Source organism: Paroedura picta, chromosome 6 (genome assembly GCF_049243985.1).
Source record: "Paroedura picta isolate Pp20150507F chromosome 6, Ppicta_v3.0, whole genome shotgun sequence".
In the NCBI taxonomy this organism is placed as follows: Eukaryota; Metazoa; Chordata; class Lepidosauria; order Squamata; family Gekkonidae; genus Paroedura; species Paroedura picta.
Window position 1 is genome coordinate 74904728 of NC_135374.1, and position 20563 is coordinate 74925290.

The 20563-nt window shown below is 42.9% G+C and overlaps 1 protein-coding gene across 13 annotated transcripts in view; it reads left to right on the forward strand.

Moving 5' to 3' along the window:
- MAP7D2 (MAP7 domain containing 2) overlaps positions 1–20563 on the forward strand; it is an 88595-nt gene that overhangs the window by 13008 nt on the left and 55024 nt on the right. For 2 of the 13 annotated variants that reach the window (XM_077343076.1, XM_077343077.1), the window contains exon 2: positions 310–418. The exons of the other annotated variants lie outside the window; for them this stretch is intronic. The gene's annotated coding sequence lies outside the window, so the exon portion shown is untranslated. The remainder of the gene's footprint in view (positions 1–309; positions 419–20563) is intronic. 13 annotated transcript variants of the gene reach the window in all.

Below are 20563 nucleotides of genomic sequence, written 5' to 3' on the forward strand. Positions count from 1 at the left end.
GAAAGATTCAAGGAATCCTTCCTATTTAGCCTAGGTAGGAGTAATAATCTGTGGGTCCCTGGAAGCAAATATTAGTCCAATGGGTAGATAAGTATTTTGAAAATACACAGAAATTATTGTTGACCAGACAAGGAGACCCTGTTGTGCCTTTTGTAGTTATTGTTCAGTGCAAACAAGGTCAGCTTAACAGAACTGAAAAATAAGAAAAACAAGATTGAGTTGCTCATGTGAACTGTTCTGAGTGGTGAAACATGGTAGAGAGTACAGGCTGGTTTTTAACCCATCTCTTTATGTTTTCAAATGCTACAGATGCAATGTCATAGGATTCACCATGTGTTGGTATAGCTGCTAGATTTGCTGAGACATGGAGCTGTTTTTCAGAATACTGACTTCCAATCTCCTATCACATAAATAAAAAGTAGGTGTAACTATGTGTCCAGTAAAATTGTCTGTTGTCATCAATATTTATAAAGAGCCAAATTCATATTTTTGTAAGTTAGATCTGTTCACTGAGAAATAGAGATTTCGTCTCTATATGTAACAGTCGTACCTCATCACCACTATACCTGACAATGCTTTATTTGTAAATATAGCATTCAAAGAACTGCATAGATATGAAATACATGGTACCCCAAACTTATTGTTTGAGGCTCTAGCCAAATGTTTAACTCTGAAAAGGAGCTTGTGAGGAAATTAAATGTTTCCAAAATGTTCCCTGATTAGCATGTTAGGTGGGTTTCTTAGCCTAAATTGCTGCTTTGGTACTATTTTAATTACTCTTTTAAATAGTTTTTAGAATCTGTTTCTAACCTAAGGACTGTTAGGCAGGTCATTTAGGCTGCTAAAAGTTTTGCACTCTGGGTTTTGTGCTGTTGTTGCTGAGCTTAGTGGTTTGTTAACTTTAATTATTTTAGGATTCGCCCCCCCCTTTTAACTTTATGTGCAGTCTCAAGCAAGTTTGTGAAGAGCTGGCATATAAACTTTCTAGTATTTTTAACTTTCTAGAAATAGTTCCTAGTAATACCATCAGATTTTGACTTGTGGTACTGCTACTGAGGATAATTCACAGTGAAAGCTGTGCCTGCTTGGGAAGCATTACCCTCACTCTAAAATAGATTTTCCTCCCCTCACTGAAGAAATCTCTCTTCAAAATCCCTTCAGGTTCCTCAACTCCTTTCTATTGGCATGGAAATATTTCTGTTTGAGGACAAAACATGTCTAAAGTTCTTTATTCAGCACCGTCATTATTTCGGTCCTGGCCATGGCATTTTTATTTTAACCTTTCCATCTATATGTCACTGTGTCAGAGCAGGATGTAATCAGGAGTTGAATATTTTGTAAGTAGATAACTCTTTGCCCCAATATGCCAACTTTCCAGGAAGTGAGAAGAATGAAGCCTTGTCATGCTACCTACTCTGTTTGCAGCCTCAACACCTGCAATCCTGTGCTGATGCCATTATAATATTTGGGTGGCTGTGTAGACCTTCCTTGTGTCTGGATATATGTAATTATATAGACTCTACACAGAATTGTGAACTTTGTCTTATCTGTGATGGGTACAGCTAGTAACTGCACAGAGAAACATGATGACCTCTTGCTGCCTCCAAGGCAATAAGGTATTTCTAGCTGATAATGCTAGAATTTGTTGCTCACATATTAGGATTAGTATGTCTACCATATTTTCATTTATTTGATTGATTGATTAAATGTATATACTGTCCTCTCCTGAAGCTCAGGGCAGTTTACATGGAACATGAAATAACTGTACATTAAATTCACTCTTACATATTGAATAAAAACAAATAATGATAATAGTAATGATAATAGTAACAATGATATAATTTTTAGCTAAGTGTTTTAAAATCTTCTCAGTTAATTCTTCTGTCTTAAAACCTTTTCAACACCTGCAATTTAGGGATGGTTGAGACTCAGCCTGTGGTAGCTCAATAACTGTTTGAAGTGGTGTGGTTTGAGATGAGCACATGGCATCATGGTTTTTCTAAGTAATGGATAATGTAACTTGTTTGGGTGGTTCTCTTTTAAGGATATTTGTATGGTTCCTTCCCATTTAATGGTGCATGTTAGCGTAGGCAACCACTGGTATGCAATGTGAAGTCTCAATAGATGGAGGAGAACTTTTGTGCTTCTTACCATATTCCTGGGGTCTGAAGCAATCTCTAAAACTGCAGATATTTAATATTTAACATGCTGTTGCATTGCCAAGTAATCTGGATATCACATCAAATAATCTAGTTCATTCCCCAAATTGATATCAACTGACCATTCATTGGCTAATTTGACGCTGTGGAATTTTGCTCTTCAAACATCCAGGAAATAGCTTCTAAACCTAAAAAGTAATTGTAACTCCCTAGCCTCTTGTGGCACAGAGTGGCAAGCGGCAGAAATGCTGTCTGAAGCTGTCTGTACATGAGGCTGGGAGTTCAATCCCAGCAGCCGGCTCAAGGCTGACTCAGCCTTCCATCCTTCCGAGGTCGGTAAAATGAATACCCAGCTTGCTGGGGGGGGGAACGGTAATGACTGGGGAAGGCACTGGCAAACCACCCCGTATTGAGTCTGCCATGAAAACGCTAGAGGGCGTCACCCCAAGGATCAGACATGACTTGGTGCTTGCACTGGGGATACCTTTACCTATAGATACCATGTTTCCCCAAAAATAAGACATACCCATAAAATAAGCTGTAGCAGGATTGCTAAGCATTTGCGCAATATAAGCCATACCCCGAAAATAAGACATACCCATAAAATAAACCATAGCAGGATTTTAAAGGGTTTGCACAATATACACCATAGAAGTAAAGCTGTGGCTGCCGTTTTACTAAGCACAGTGAGTCTCTCTCCCCCAGCATGAACCAGCAACAGTCAGTGGTAGGGTTGGGGAGGGGGGCAAGGCACCAGGCTGGGAATCCACCCTGACTTTGGGGGTGTTTTCCAGCCAAGAGGCGACAAAGGGAAGAGCCGCCCTCCCTCCTGCACGGCAGATTCCAGCGCACACCACCTCCTCCTTGGGGTAGTGGCAGCAATCCCAGCTTGCTCCCAGCAGCTGGAGCAGAAGAGGAGAGGCAATGAGGAGGGCGTTTTTGTAACCAGGGACGACCAGCAGTAACATGCCAGCTGATGCTCGGCAGCCAGGCATCCTCCCAGGCGCCAGCCCCAAGCACACCCGGCACATTTCCACCCCCACCGTGCACCCGCTTCCCTTCCCATGCCCTTTTGGGGATTGCTTGCCTGGTGGGAGGGGCAGAGCTAGCACCAGCGCGCCAGCCAGCACCCGCCCACGGGCACAGAGCTCTGAGCCTGCAGGCAGGCGCCGGCTGGCACGCCACCAGCATCAGCACTCCACCCCTCAACTGCACTGGCTGCCCCAGTCACTCTCACCCCTCACAAACACCAGTAAAACTGCTGCTACTCAGCACTGACCAGCAACAGTCTGTGGGTCTTTCTCACTCCACACAAACACCTTTGTTGATGGCATTGACTTTTCTAAATACCAATAAGACACCCTCTGAAAATAAGCCATAGTGTGTCTTCTTGAGGAAAAATATAAGACAGTGTCTTATTTTCGGGGAAACACGGTATTAGCTAACATTATTAATCTAAGTGTGTTTTAGTAGCTAGTGGCTGCTAACTAAATGTTGGATTCATTTACTGGATTCTGGATTCAGTTATGCTTTGCATATCACTAACCCAGCTACTGCTGCCTCTTGCATTGCTTAATCTTTTAGCCTTGCTTATATTGATGTGCCTGTTTGATGACTACTTCATGTATCCACTGGAAGGGGCCATGAAACCTTATGTCAGAAATTAATGAACAAAACTATGGTTTATGTTATCTGCCTGTTTTTTACAAGACAAAATCCTATTAGTTTCTGTGTGAGAACTGGATCTAAAATGAGCTTGGCTGCTCCAGGGTATAGCAAGTTTAATGGATTATAAAGGCGAGTGTTTAAGAGTGGCAAAAATTTAAATGACAAACTCTGAAGAAAAGTTCAGTCTTATGCAGTCATTCTGCCACAAGGCCTGTCTTCAAAGGCTATGTAGGATTGAGGTGAAATCATGCTTTAATAAAAGCACCATTGAATCTTGCTGTGGAAGGAGTGCCTGTAGCTAATTACCTAATATAGACATTGAATTTGACTTATTCTGATGGAAGTTCAGTTCAGAAAGTTTAGTTCATGGATGATAATACCCAAGAGTATTAGCCTTTCGTAGAATTATTAATGTTGTTTTAATTGTATTTGAAAGGAGTATGTATTTAACTGTTTTTGGCAGTCATACCTGCAGATAACTCCTGTATACTGTATATAAAATTATACAAAATTCCATTAAGGGCTGGATCCTATTATTCCTTCCTCTAAGTTTTGCTTCCACAAAGGAAGGTTTCTCTTCACCAGAAGAAGTCGTTCTCAATCACAATGGGAATAACAGCAGGAATAGAGCACCTTGTTGAAGAAGTGAGCCTCTGGGGAGGGCGGTATATAAATATAATAAATGAATAAATACCTTATTGTATCTGAAAAAACAAAATGGGCACATTTCTGCTTTTTTTACTTCATTGAGCCTCTTGTGGCTCAGAGTGGTAAGGCAGCAGACATGCAGTCTGAAGCTCTGCCCATGAGGCTGGGAGTTCAATCCCAGCAGCCGGCTCAAGGTTGACTCAGCCTTCCATCCTTCCGAGGTCGGTAAAATGAGTACCCAGCTTGCTGGGGGCTAAACGGTAATGACTGGGGAAGGCACTGGCAAACCACCTCGTATTGAGTCTGCCATGAAAACGCTAGAGGGCGTCACCCCAAGGATCAGACATGACCCGGTGCTTGCACAGGGGATACCTTTACCTTTTATAGATCAATAGTGTGTGAGTCACTCCCTAAGTTATATGCTGGTCTTATTTAGTAATTGTACTAGCTGCCTTTTAACTAAAACAGGTCCCAATGTTGGTTTACAATCCTTATCCATTGTTGTCCCTCTATATATTTATGAAACAGCCTAGGGGATAGGATGTGTCCGGCTGTCCAAGTTAGCATAGGGCCAATCAGGGTGTAGCCAGCTTTGCCCTGATTGGCCCTACCCCTGCAGATCCCACCCTCTGTCCCTGGTCTCAGTGCCTGGAGCCAGCAGCAGGTAAGGGGAGAGGCCCTAGGCAAAGGATTGTGGTGGAGGTCCTCCTAATGAGGGCCTCTTGGCCTGCTAGGCTGGGCCTGCTGATTGCTCGTTAAGGACTGCTAAGGAGCTGCCCAGCCCCTGCCCGCCTCACTTGATCCAGCTGCAAGCTGCCACCCAATGCCACCTTAAGCTGCCTGGCCCCGGGGCCAGGGGAGGGGACCCTTTTAAGGCCTGTTCTTAAGAATGGGCTTTGAAGCTACTGTATGATAATAAAAAAAAACAATAGAAAATCAAAAGAATAATTAAAACAGTTCCAAAATTAACAGGAGCAAAGTCACTTTCCTAACAATTCCACCATAAAATACAAGTATCCATTAAAAATCCTTAGTGAAAGGCCTTCTGGAACAGGCAAGCATTTAGACTTACTGGGATGATCCTAGGGATACTGTTGTTTGCAGCTCTTCCGGGTTCTAGGCGTCAGAAGTATAAAATATACTCTTTTGGAGCTCAGGCAGCAAAACCATAGACAAGCTGGTTTCTTATAAAAATCTTTGTGCAGATCTCACATTCTGGATCAGAAAACTTGGCTGGAGATGTTCTGTTAGTATTTGGGGCAGTTCTAAGGCTTTAAGGGCCAGAAGCAGCAGCTTGAGCCTGGAAGGAAACTGGAAATCATCAGTTCAAATAACATTACACTAGCTTAATAAGATCACAGCAGCATGTCTCAGCAAGACTCTTGCTGATTAATTTTGTGTTACTTGCAGCTTCTGAACCATTTTCAAGGGCAGCCTCCCCGCACAGAGTGTGCTACTGTAGCTGGGTTTGAATGTTACTAAGGTGAGTGTTGACAATGTGAGTATATGAAAAAGTCTTCAGCCTTTTGGCACAAGTTAGGGCTGCTTTTTCAGAGATGAGCAATCGGAAACTTTGAGCACACATTTGGCTCCCTGAAGACTGCCTGTCCATCACCAGTTGCCCCCTTCAAGGATCACTGCCTTGTCATGGCAAGGGGGCTTGCGTAGCTCAGTGAACCTATGAGCTATGCCATGCAGGGCCACCCAAAACGGACAGATCATAGCAGAGAGCTCTGACAAAAGGTGATCCACTGGAGAAGGAAATGGCAAACCACTCCAGTATCTTTGCCATGAAAACTCTATGGACAGTTCCAAAAGGCAAAACTATATGACGCCGGAAGCTGAGCTCCTCAGGTCAGAAGGTGTCCAATATGCTACTGGGGATGAGCAGACGCCTAGTACGAGTAGCGCCAGAATGAATGAAGCGACTGGGCCAAAGCCGGAAGAACGCTCAGTTGTGGAAGTAACTGGTGACAAAAAGACAGTCCAATGCTGTAAAGATTTTTATTCCATAGGAACCTGGAACGTCAGATCCATGAATCAAGGCAAGCTGGACGTAGTTAAACAAGAGATGACAAGACTGAACACTGACATTTTAGGAATCAGTGAACTAAAATGGACAGGAATGGGTGAATTTAATTCAGATGACCATCAGGTATACTACTGTGGACAAGAATCTCACAGAAGAAATGGAGTAGCCTTCGTAATCAATAAGAGAGTGGGAAAAGCAGTCCTGGGATACAATCCCCAAAATGACAGAATGATCTCAGTTCGAATCCAAGGCAAACCATTCAACATCACAGTAATCCAGGTCTATGCCCCAACCACTGTTGCTGAAGAGGATGAAGTTGACCAGTTCTATGAAGCCCTACAACAACTTGTAGAAGCAGCGCCAAAAAATGATGTGCTTATCATCATGGGGGATTGGAATGCTAAAGTAGGAAGCCAAAAGATAACCAGGATAACAGGCAAGTTTGGCCTTGGAGTACAAAATGAAGCAGGGCACAGACTGGTAGAATTTTGTCAAGAGAATACAATGGTCATAGCAAACACTCTTTTCCAACAACCCAAGAGACGACTCTACACATGGACATAACCAGACGGTCAACACAGAAATTAGATTGACTATGTGATCTGTAGCCAAAGATGGAGAAGTTATATACAGTCAGTAAAAACAAGACCAGGAGCTGATTGTGGTTCAGCTCATCAGCTTCTTGTTGCAAAATTTAGGCTTAAATTGAAGAAAGTAGGGAAAAGCACTAGGCCACTCAGGTATGAACTAAATCATCTCCCTGACGAATATACAGTAGAGGTGACAAATAGATTTAAGGAATTAGATCTGATAGACAGAGTGCCTGAAGAACTATGGACAATAGAATGGGGAGGACCAGAGATCTTTTCAAGAAAATTGGAGATATGAAGAGAACGTTTCATGCAAAGATGGGTATGACAAGGGACCAAAATGGTAGGGACCTCACAGAAGCAGAAGAGATTTTAAAAAGGTGGCAAAATTATACAGAAGAACTATACAAGAGCGAGCTTAACATCCCTGATAACTACAATGGGGTAGTTACTGACCTGGAGCCAGACATCCTGGAATGTGAAGTCAAATGGGCCTTAGGAAATCTGAGCAACAATAAAGCTAGTGGTGGTGACAGCATTCCAGTTGAACTATTCAAAATCTTAAATGATGATGCAGTAAAAGCGCTACACTCAATATGCCAGCAAATTTGGAAAACTCAACAATGGCCACAGGATTGAAAAAGGTCAGTTTACATTCCAATCCCAAAGAAAGGCAATGCCAAAGAATGTTCAAACTACCACACCATTGCACTAATTTCTCATGCTAGCAAAGTTATGCTCAAAATCCTACAAGCTAGGCTCAAGCAATATGTGGACCGAGAACTTCCAGAAGTACAGGCAGGATTTCGAAGAGGCAGAGGAACTAGAGATCAAATTGCCAACATATGCTGGATCATGGAGAAAGCTAGGGAGTTCCAGAAGAACATCTACTTCTGCTTCATTGACTATGCTAAAGCCTTTGATTGTGTGGAGCACAACAAATTGTGGCAAGTTCTTAAAGAGATGGGCATACCAGAGCATCTAATTTGTCTCTTGAGAAACTTATATGCAGATCAAGAAGCAACAGTGAGAACCTTGCATGGAATCACTGATTGGTTCAAAATTGAGAAAGGAGTTCGGCAAGGCTGTATACTGTCGCTTTGCCTATTTAACTTGTATGCAGAGCACATCATGAGAAAGGCGGGATTAAAGGAATCACAAATTGGGATCAAGATTGCAGGGAGAAATATCAACAACCTCAGATATGCAGATGATACCACTCTAATGGCAGAAAGTGAAGAGAAACTAAAGAGCCTATTGATGTGGGTGAAGGAGGAGAGTGCAAAAGTTGGCTTGAAACTCAACATCAAGAAAACGAAGATCATGGCATCCGGCCCTCTCAATTCCTGGCAAATAGATGGGGAAGAAATGGAGATAGTGACAGATTTTATTTTCCTGGGCTCCAAGATCACTGCAGATGGGGACTGCAGCAAAGAAATTAAAAGACGCTCCTGGGGAGGAAAGCTATCGGAAATCTAAACAGCATCCTAAAAAGCAGAGACATCACCCTGCCAACAAAAGTGTGTTTAGTCAAGACTATGGTATTCCCAGTTGCTATGTATGGCTGCAAAAGTTGGACCATAAGGAAGGCTGAGTGTCAAAGAATTGAGGCTTTTGAACTCTGGTGCTGGAGAAGATTCTTGCGAGTCCCTTGGACTGCATGGCGAACAAACTGGTCAGTCCTAGAGGAGATCAGCCCTGACTGCTTCTTAGAAGGCCAGATCCTGAAGATGAAGCTCAAATACTTTGGCCACCTCATGAGAAGGAAGGACTCCCTGGAGAAGAGCCTAATGCTGGGAGCATTTGAGGGCAAAAGAAGAAGAGGACGACAGAGAATGAGGTGACTGGATGGAGTCACTGAAGCAGTCGGTGCAAACTTAAATGGACTCCGAGGAATGGTAGAGGACAAGAAGGCCTGGAGGATCATTGTCCATGGGGTCGCGATGGGTCGGACACGACTTCGCACCTAGCAACAACAACATCACCAGTTGCTTCTTTGTAGCCCAAAGAAGTGTGTGATGACTGAAGCAGTGGAACTTGCTGGTAGCCAATTAAAGTGGGGTATGGCTACCCCTTGATCACATCTGTTTAACTTCTTAATGTAGCCCTCCATAAACAAAGTTGCTGTGCACACTGGACTGTAGAGGACAAGTCAGGTGCAGCAGTTTGTTTGTAGAATGGCTGCAAAGGATTCAAGCAAGTGAGTCACTGCCTAAATAAGTGGCTTCTTCCACCCTACAAGCCAGTGCAGCAGGGCTGTTCACTTCAGCAGAACCAGCAATGAGCATTTATTTAATCATTGCTTCCTCCTGCAAACTGGCAACAGTGAGTAAGGAGACAGTGATTGGCATTGCTGATGAACAGTCTGAATGACAGAGTTGCTGGGGCTGTCTATTTCAAGTCCATCCACAGATGAAAAGCAACCTTTAGAAGGGCTGCTTGGGACAGCTGGAAGGAGCAGGTCTTGTAACTGTTGTCATCCAAGAGGCAGAACACCTAGAGGTGGGAGTGGCAGCTGATCTTTTCAAGGTCAACCAGCAGAAGGTAGCAATACTGATGCAATCAGAGGCAGGCATGGAACGGGCTGGACCAAAGTATAGCCTCTGGCTCACTGTAGAACAGACAGGGACATTGGAAGTTCATGGCCAAAAAGAGATGCCTAGAAAGATACAATGTTGCAGGGATTTGACTTGCAGCTTACAGAAAACATTCTTTACCCCATCTGTGAAATAAGCAGAGGCAGAAAGTATATCCAGACAATGGAATGAAAGGAAGCCTGACAATGTGAAAGTGTGGGAAGCTCTTGACATGGAGTTGAAGGCATACCTTGGAGTACTGCTTCTGTCAGGGGTATGTCAGGCATATCATAAGCTCCTGTGGGATATGTGGGATCTTCATTAGGGCATCCGTACTTCAGCATAGCAATAAACCCGTCATGCTTACAGATTACATGTGGCTTGACAACAAATCTACAAGAGAGGGTGACAGAACTATAAATAAACAAATTGCTTTTTGTGACATCAGGAGAAACTGGGCAACTTTTTTTTGCCTAGTTATATTTATTTAGATTTTTGTACCACCCTTCCATACGGCTCTAGTAGGTTTACATATAACATCATGGGGTAACTACATATAACATTGCAACAAATATAACTAATATAACCATCATAACATAACATTTCAACCAGAACAATATCTAAACAGGAACAGGAACATTGACACAGCTTTGGGTAGGTCAGATTCTTCGGTCATGGCAGGGGGTGTTTCGGGAAGGGCAGTAGGTGTTTTTGGGCTGGTCGGCCTCAAGCAAATGCCTGGTGGCATAGGATACAAGTTTGAAGAAACAGTTGCCTATTTGTTCATTCTTTCCACTTGGATAAAAGAAGAAAGGAGAAGCTGAGTAAGAATAATGTATGAGGATCTAAATCTAGAAAAATCGACTCTGTCTAGTTTAGGTAGGATACCTCCAAGGAACAGTAGGGTCATGATGTGGAGGCAAGGTAATAGCATACCATCTTCAAAGTCTCTTGCTTGGCTGACAGACAGTCCTCCTGGCTGCAATACACAACCCTGCTAAGGGTTAGTAAATAATAATCAAATTATATGTTGGCATATCAGATATCGTGCTGTAAACTGGTCAATCTTTGTGAGCGTGTTATGTTGCCAAAAAAACATAATAAAATTATTTTAGGCATCTTGACTGTTCAGAATTTAAATTTTAAAATGATGTTATAAAACAAATTGACTTTTTATTATTATTTTAGAATATGTATTGCACTCTTCTCTGAAGCCTTTCTAAGGTCACTCCTTAACATCATTTTCTTACATGCTGCAAAATATGCCCTTTTAGCAGTGCTGAGCAAATGCCATACTGGCAGGTTCTGGATCTTGAAAGTGTTGTCATTTTGAAAGCAGTATGGTGACATGTTCTGTAGCATAGCTTTGTTCAGGGTAACCAAATAGCAGTGCTTTAATTAGAACCTTGTTTGCCTTTAAGATAAGTACCCAATCATTTTATTTATCTTCTTTCTAAAAAAAAATGCCTATCCCACTTTTAGTCAGGGTTGCCAGGCAACTGGTGGGAGTGGGAGTTGACAGTATTGCTAGCACCATGATGTCACTTCCAGGAAATACCTGGAAGCAATGGTGGTAGAAATGCAGTTGCTTCCAGATATTCCCTAGAAGTGACATGGACAACACCAGTATGGTTTTGTTAATGTTTACATTTTAATTTAAATTTTAAGTTTTCTCCCAGTGCCATTTTCAAGTAGCGATAAAGAACAGGAACTTTGGGTTGGGGGTCCCCCCTAGCTTCGACCAGCCATCCCTACTTGTAGTTTCATCTGAGATGGGGCGGATAATGATGAGTTTAATTATCCTTCTTCCAGATCACCAATCCTGCCTTGTAACAAAAACACTAGACTCTTGACTGCTTCCAACTGGAAGAACACATTTACAGAGAAAGTACACTAATACACACTGGAAGACAACAACCAAAACCAAAAAGAAGGACCCAGTTTTCATTGTATCATTATATATGCTTAATAATAAATATGACAATATGAGTTAAGAGATTATATTTAGATTGGGTCTCACCTTCAGCCTTGCAGAAACTTTTCAGGAGGTTGAATAATATACATTCAAATCACTGCATGGCCCTTGACTAGGTTGCCACTCCTATGCAGGTCCCAGAATTCTTGTACAATTACATCTGATCTCCAGATTACAGAGAAGTCCCGCAGAGGAAATAGCAACTATGGAGGGTAGAGATTATATCATCACACCCCCAACTGAGTTGCTTTCCCTTCCCGGGCACTGCCCTCAAAATATCAAGGAATTTGCCAAAGCAGGGTGGTCAATTCTAGTCTGGATTTCCAGGTAAATTTGGAAGCTGTTTTATTGTGCAGAAAGATTTCAAGCTAAAGATAAAGGTGGTTTGGTTCAGCATGAAATCATACCGGGATCTCAGGTAATTTATTTTGTGTCTAGTGTCACTTACTGCTAGCCCTCTCCATAGTCAGTCAAATCATACTGTTATGCTGTCTAAGTGGAGTAGGAGAAAAAGCCTCTAGATTTTAAAGTCAGTATAAATGAGGCTTAGGTGTGGGATGGGGTATTGCTTTCTTATGTGAGAGAAAGTAGTTATTAAATATATTCCTGTTGGGGATGGGAAGCAAAAATACTGATGAAATGTGATTTAACCAGTTTGGGCTACTGGAGTTTTAAATTCTGTTCTAAACGTTTCAGGAACAGAGAGAGAGATGTTAGAGCAATTAGAATTGCATATGTAAAGGAAGGACGTTAGAATATCATGTCTAACATATTGTGTAATTTAGCAGATGAAAATGAGGGGGAGGGGATTCTAATAAGTTTAGCATCAGCCATCACTAGTATATGAAAGATATCTGTAGCAACCACCTGTGGTGTGAAAGGCAGTTTTTGTTATTATTCAGGTATGGTATTTCCTTTCTATTTCTAGAACATTTGTTGCTCAGCCTTCATCCTATAGTTAATGTTGGCTAACTAGTGAGTTAATGGAAGATGCAGTATTAACACCTTTGCATTCTGTTATTATTCTGCATAGTACCTGTTGGCTGGCTATCAATAGCAACTTCACAGACTGATTCTGCACAAGGAATTTGCCCCCAGGACAGCCTCTCGTTGCGTGCAGGTTTTAGTGCTGCTTCCACATGAAGTTAGCAGCAATCAGGAGCTCTCAAGTGGCTAGCATGAATTTTCACCAGATTTGCTCCATGATGAGGGAAATTGTCAGATCCTGATTTTCCTCTTCTTGTTGTGCTGTGATCCGGGGAGCAAACAGGGGCAAGCCTGTGTGGAGGGAGAAACAGTCTCTGTAGAGTTCTGTCTACCCCCACCCCCACTCTCCCCTCTCCTTTTCTAGATTGAGATTTTTTTTTAAAGGCACAATCTGCATTGCTGCACAAAACTATGTGCCCTATGTGAAAATGAAACATTCTCCTCATTGTACATGGTAATTTTGGAATCAGGCAGCCAAAACACATTCCTATTTGTGTTTTCTGGTGGTTGGGAAAAACGGGGAAAGGGGGGGGACGTGTGATGAAGCAGCCCTCTCCCTATCAGCTTAAAACTGGGTATTAAGTTGTTTGCAAACTTGTTCATATGGCCACTCCCCGACAACTGCACACGACCACATAAGGGTCTTACTCCTCTGTGTGCATTTGTGGGCTTTTTCAGGAGTGGAGTTTCCTTTCTCAGCACACGCGCATTTGAGCATGTAAAGTTCGTAAAAATCTCTCTTCTGACACAGACTGGTTTAGGAGGGTTATCTTTTGGTTTCCATGGCTACTCCAATGACACACATTTAGCTTCTTTAAGACCAACAAAGATTTATTCAAGGCATGAGCTTTCGAGTGCAAGCACCCTTTGTCAGACAATTGAAAGCTTGCACTCGAAAGCTCACGTCTTGAATAAATCTTTGTTGGTCTTAAATGTGCTACTGGACTCTGATTTTATTGTGCTACTTCAGACCAACACGGCTACTCATTTGAATCTACACATTTTGCTTGATTTGCATCCTCGTTAGCCAAGAGTAGTGCTCCCCTTGGTTTCAGTGGGAATGCCTTGGGATATATAATCCCTGAAGCCACAAGAGAAAGCATTGTATTCTTTTGCTCTCCGTGGGACTATGTGGCAGAGAGAGAAAGGCGTGTTGCTGTTTAGAAGGAGAGACTGTTGTGGGATTGATTGAATGGTTCTAGAGAGAAGGAACACCTTCAGCCTTACTTGTGGGTCTTTGGCTGCTTATTTCTAGCTGGCATTCAACCCCCTCCCCCATTTGTTGCCTGTGCCTGTGGCACTGGCTTGTCTTTTCCACTGGCTGCAGGCAGATGTCTTTTCCCCCCTGTCTTTGACGTATTCTGTCTGGGAGCATGGGGAAACAATTTTTTCCCAACATAATGTTCTTTAAGGGTTTTCCTTTAAACCTCTTCTGGCTTAACTCTCCTAATTTTCTCTCTTAAAGTGGGACAAAAGATCTCCCACAAATCCAGATTTCTACTTTACATTTCTTTGGGGAAACACTTTATTTTGTGTTTGTGTGTGTAACACTTGGTGTTTGGTGTGTGTAAGTGGGGGAGTTCCCTCCCTGGCCCATTGGACTACCTTAAAGTGTCACCTTTACCATTTTCTGTCCTTTTCTCTTTCTCTCTTTAACCCTCTTTCACCTGCTCATGTCCCATTAACACACTTTGAAGCCAAAGGGTATACTGTGCATTTCACGGCTGACTTGTGTAGCTGCCAGCAGCATGGCTACCTTTCCCTCATCACCCATTGGTGACAGCCCGAGGAGTTCTCGGCTCACACTGCCAGTGATTTAATAGATGATGACTGAAATGGCATCGGGCATCTCTAATACTATGACATGCTAGATGCAGAATTTTGGCCAAAAAAAATGTTAGAGGAATGGGAACAACTTTGGGGAAAAAAACATTAAACTAACAAAATAAAACTATGACATGGGAAGGTAGGTTGGTGGATGACCACTTCCCAGGGCCAAGTGGGAGAAGGGTGGACACTGGACAAAATCTAGAAACCATGTCCACAGTGAGGCAATACAGTCAGGGGGCTCCACAGTGAAATTCACGTGCATAGCACCCCAGGAAACAACTAAACAGTTAATGAACTCAAGCTAACCCAAAGGTTCGTGAACATGGGAGGGAGGGGGTTGTGACATCCCCTCGACCCGTGACCTCCCACAAATTCAATGAACTTCCATTTTCCAGTTTCATGCCCACCTGTGTTCTATTGTTGTTGTGTGATCCAGCGGCAACACGGACGTGTAAGTTTTTTTTTAATGGTTCTGGTGTTGTGGCATTTCTCTTTAGCAATGTGGAAGTGCACTTAAAAAAAAATCGGGGCTCAGGGGGGATGGAAGTTTGAGTCCCAGAAACAACTGTTGTGAAGGGATTGGTGGCTAGCAGCAATTGACAAACCAACGAGCGGGGGAAGAAGTTTGGGTTGTTCTCGCTTGCCACCTCACCAAGAGGCAAAAAGCCACGATGAGGCGACGGGAAAATCCAGGAGGGGTCTCCCATCAGTAATCTTGCTAACATGCGGCTTCCAACCATGCAATTGCAAGCAGGAAGTGCCGTGAGTTTGAGGCCACAGGGTGGAATCGGCCACACTTTGCGCATTTATGATTGTGGTGAATTCAAAGCATCACAAATGCTTTGCAGTTCTCACTGTACTCCCAATCTGCTTCAAAATTACCATAATGTGTTCTACATAGGGTTGCTCTTGAGAAGTGTTCAGAAAAGTCAGTTGGCACAGAATTCTGCCACTAAGATGCTAATTTGCGTAGGTCCTCGAAACCATTTCCATCCCACCTTGGCCTATTGACACTGGCTACCAGTTTGTTTGTGGGCATAATAGAAGCTGCTGGTGTTAACCTTTAAAGCCATATTAGTGTGGGACCAACATACCTGTCTCCCTTATTCCAACGACCTTGGAGGTTCCATTTTGGGTGCCTTCTGAGATTAGGCACATGGTAACCTGAGAGAGAGTCTTCATGCTTGTGGCACCAAATCTCTAGAACTCCCTCCCCAGTGAGAGTCACCTATCCCTTTCTGTTGTGATCTTCCTCCAGCAAGTGATGACTTCTTTGTTTTTGGCATTACTTCAGTGATTCTTCCTTCCTACTCTGTTTTAATTATTTTTATTTATTTATTTTTGCATTCGTATGCCACCCTTCTCTGAAAGCTCAGAGTGACTCACAACAATAAAAATAACAAAAACATAAAATTTGGTGGATGTGGGGGATGTGGATTTATGCTTTCATATGTTTTTTTGCTTTGCTTTCAGTTGTATAAATGATGTATTTTTTGTTCGTTTGAGTAGTTTTATTATGTAAGATATAATTTTTAGTTGCTTGGTGGCCTTTGCGTGGGCAGAAATGTGGAATATAAATTTTGTGAAATAAATTTAAAAATGCTCTCTGGAATGTAGAGAGCTATTGCCGGCCTAGCTGAAGCTTTAATTATTCCCATAGGCTTTCTGTTCAAACTGTGTGCATGGAAAGTCTCTTAATTAAGATTCTTAAATAGCTTATAATTATGGAATCATACGGAATTCTCATTCAAATTTGCACCTTGTAAAATTGATTTAGGAGGATTCATAGGAGCATATGTACATATATAAAATACACATATACCATATACCAATTTGAACCATTGACCCATCTAGCTCAGTTATGTTTTACTCTTTGCCATCACCTGCTGTAGGGTGTTAGACTTAATCTCTGTTCACTGACAAGGACATGAATGGAAGAGAAACTGGATACATATGAAGCCATTTCCCCACCTTTATCATCTCATGACTATATTAGTAGTGAAAACGGGAGCCCAAACATCTCTAGTAAAAAAAGAAGTTTGGAAGAGGGGAATAGCCTTTTGCTTGTTTGTGTCCCCTATACTTTTGCCTTCTTTTGTTATGTTTTATAAAGCTTTCTTAATAGAACGTTTTGTAATGGGTATCATGCAATACTTTAATTGAAATAAAATATCATTTAGGTACATAAACTTCCTTAGCTGATCATTGTGTGCTTACTTCTGAATAATTGCCTCCTTTTAATTTTGGTCAGTAGAACAACATTTAAAACAAAAACATGCAAATGTATCTGCTTATAGTCCAAAAATATGTCAACTTTTGAGGTGTGCATACTAGACCAACCTCCTGGGGAGTATCTAGTTATTTTTATTTTATTTTTGGATTTATTTCCCAATGCTCTTAGCAATGCCAGCTTGTGATGGGTTACAGTTTGAAACCCCAAAGTACAATTAAAATAAGCATAAAAGACAGCAGTAACAATGTCAGCATAAAACCTTCCCCCAATTCCCATACACTGCTAAGTCCCAGTCAGCTAGCCCATAACCTGTAGTTGGCAGAATAGTTTTTGTCAGTCACAATAGCCACCTACCAAACCAAGGGAGGAAACAAGAGTCGGGTGACCCAGGATCTTCCAGCCCTAGCCTTAACCAAAGGCCTGATGGAAGAGTCCATCTTACAGGCACTTCTGAACTGTGATAGCTGCAACAGGGCCATCAGCTCATCTGGGAGCTTGTTCTACTGGGTAGGGGCCAGGACCAAAAAGTCCCTGGTCCTGGTAGGGGCCAGGCGTGCCTCCTGAGGGCTAAGGACCAGCAGCTTGTTCATATCTGCAAAGCAAATGGCCCTGTGGCAGGCATAAGGAAATAGATGGCCCCTTTGATACGCAGGGCCCAGACCACGGATGGCCTTGAACGTAAATACAAAAACCTTGAACTTGATCCAGAACACCACCAGTAACCAATGCAGCTGCTTCAGCACTGGTTGAATATGGGGTCTCCAAGATGTTCCAGTGAGGACCCTAGCAGCTGCATTCTGCACCAGTTGCAACTTCTAAGACAAGGACAAGGGAAGACCCGCCTAGAGTAAGATACAGAAATCCAGCCAGGAGGTGACCATTGTGTGGATAACTGTAGCCAGGTGTTCTGGGGACAGATAGGGAATAGGACAGTAGCCTCACTTGGCGAAGATGGAAATGTTGTGTCAGCATCTACTTAATAATGTGTGGTGTTCTTGATTAAGCATCCGTTCAAGTTGCTTGCTGAGGAAGTCATTGCCTTATTAAAAATGCACCAACTTTGTTACATTGTTTGGGGGTTTCATCCTCTATGACAGTGGTCCCCAACCTGCGGGCAGCGGCCCTGTGCCGGGCCGCAAAGGCCATGGTGCCGGGCCACGGCTCCCTCTCCCTGCCCCCCCCCCGCAGTAAAAAAGTTCCCAGGCCGCAAGCTTGCGGCCCGGGAAGCTTCTTACTGCGAGAGGGCGGGGAGAGGGAATCAGGGCCGGGCCGCGCGGGCGCGGCCTGATGCGCGGGCGCGGCCTGATGCGCGGCCCGATGCGCGGGCGCGGCCAGTCCGTGCGGGCGCGGCCCGATGCCCTGCCGGTCCCCTGCCTCGAAAAGGTTGGGGACCACTGCTCTATGAGCTTGCCACCCAGAGTAGGTCTTGTGGCATACAAGCTTGCTATTCCATTTCAGACATCCCGTTGCTGGTACCTGTATTTGCAAGTAGCTCTGCTGTGAAGTGTTTGCATAAAAATCTAATCCCAGTGCTGCTATTGATGGGTGTGCGCCTAAAATGAAGAGCGGCATAAAAACATTTCCAGGCAAGCAGGGAGCCTTTCTATTCCTCCAAATAAATGCTAGGCTACACTCAGGGAACAATTGAAATACATGAAGATTTGAAACTCCATTACAAAGTGAGCCATTCATCCATCTAGCCCAATACTGTTTGACAGCAGGTGTTTTCTTCAGCCCTCCTACAAAATCCTCTTATCTATAGATTTCAAGGACTGAACAGGAGACCCTCTGCAGGGAGCTACACTTCTGTCTAGGGTTAAAGCTAGAAGACTTCTGAAGGGACAAGAAAACATGCTACGCATGACATCTCAGCTTCAGCTGCGTCAAAATTTTAATTTTGATTGCTAATTATTTCTTTGCTGAATGCAGCTATGGCAAGTTTGATTTCTGTTTATAAATCAGTTGTTTGAGTGAACCCATTAAAGACAGTGGAAAAAATATTTAGCTTGTTGACTATCATTTTACTACAAGCCTACACAGTACTGGTAACCTTCTTCTTTATCCTTGCATTCTTAATGCTGTTATAAGATAAATGTACATTTTATTTATATAATTTATGCCCAGCCTTTCTCTCAAGATAATCCAAGTTGACTTACAACCTTCTCCTCTCCGCCATTTTCTCCTCAAAACCACCCTGTGAGCTAGCTCAGGCTGAGTGTGGATGTGAGTCAAAGAGAGAGAGAGAGAGAGAAAGAGCGAGTGGCCCAAAGTCCCCCAGCAAACTAACAGGGCAGAATGGGTATTTGAACTTAGGTCTCCCAGAGGGGTGCCAGAGACCAATTCCGGGGAGAGGGGGGAGGCTTTTCCAGCTGTCTCTTTTAATGGAGGGGTTAAGTTCTGCTTTCTGGGAAGCCTGACTTCTTTGGTTCTGTGGGATGGTGAGGAATGTACCAAAGTGCAAGGCTGACAAAGACTTTCTGCTTACTTTCTATTCCCTCCCTTAGGGCTACAGCATGCAGACTAGATTTAGTGGACTCTTACATTATTGAAAAGGAATAGTAATCTGAAGTGCATTTTTGCTGTCACAGTATCTAATATAAAAATTAATGTATTTCTTCTACAAGGTTTCCAGCAGGCTGTTCAATATTAGGTTTTCTGTTAATGCAGTAATGAGTTCTCAGGAGCTGGAGTGGTTGTGTGATGCTATTCTTTCACTTAGTAATTGTAATAAGACCTCCTAATTTGTTCTGTTCAGTGAACCTTCACTTTTAATACACTGACATTTTTTCCTAAGGCCTTTGCCTTGTGAGTCTCATTTAACATTTCATACTTTGCTTTAAAGTATTTCAAACATCGTTTTTATATATCTTAATATTTTTCTTCTAACAGCCACCCTTGTAGTGCAAGTATCCGCATGGAAGAAGACTTGTCAATTTCATATGCATGCTGGTTCCTTGATCTTTTAGATCTAGAATGAACAAGCTTACTTGTGTTGGAATATGTAAGATCTGTAGTGTGCATGATTAAACACCATATGAAGAATATTGTACAGAGGGCATTGGAAGCGACATGTAGGTAGCATATTTACATAAGCTTATTTTTCAAATAATCTCCTCCTATGCCCCGATTGGCTCATTTGGAGACGTCCTATTCCTTTCAGCACACTTCCTTCCTGATTCCATCCAGAAGAACAACAGTTAGGTCCATTCCGCACAACTTCAAAGTAGCAGAAGGGTTGCAAATTGTAAACGCTACTAATTTGCAGTTCCGCAAGACGTTGCACACAATCTGCCACACTCCTGAAACAGTCCTGCAAAAAGCGATTCGTTGTAGCGCTTAAAGGGAAATCGGGAAAAGTGGATTCACCCTCCGAAAAGCGCCACACTCTTGCAAGCAATCTGCAACACTAGCGAAAAAGACCTGTGCGTTACCATTGTTGCAGTTCCAGCAAAGTCCTTGGCTCTCTCCCCCGAACTTCCGGCGAAGCAATCTCCATTTTTTTTTTCTCTGAGCGAGCAGAAAGCAACAAACCGGCGAGCCTTCATTCACCCAGCGAGGCTTCTCCAGCTACAGTCCCTCCACAGAAGTGCTTTAAAGCTCCCCTAAGTCCCCAAGCACAACACAGCCCCGTTTGCCAGTTCCATTAATTTTCGGCCAAAAATCGCGCCCGTGCAGGGGAGGGGATTTTTCTTTTCACTTGGGGCACCGTGGCAATGATGAATCGCCAGCTTACACACCAGCTGCCAGCTAAATGGGGCTCTCCGTTGCAACGAATTAACGCATATTCGTTGCAATGTATGTGTTTTTTTTTAAACTTTTTTTAAAGGGGAAGGGGCTTTCCCGGAGCATGATACCAACCGCCCAT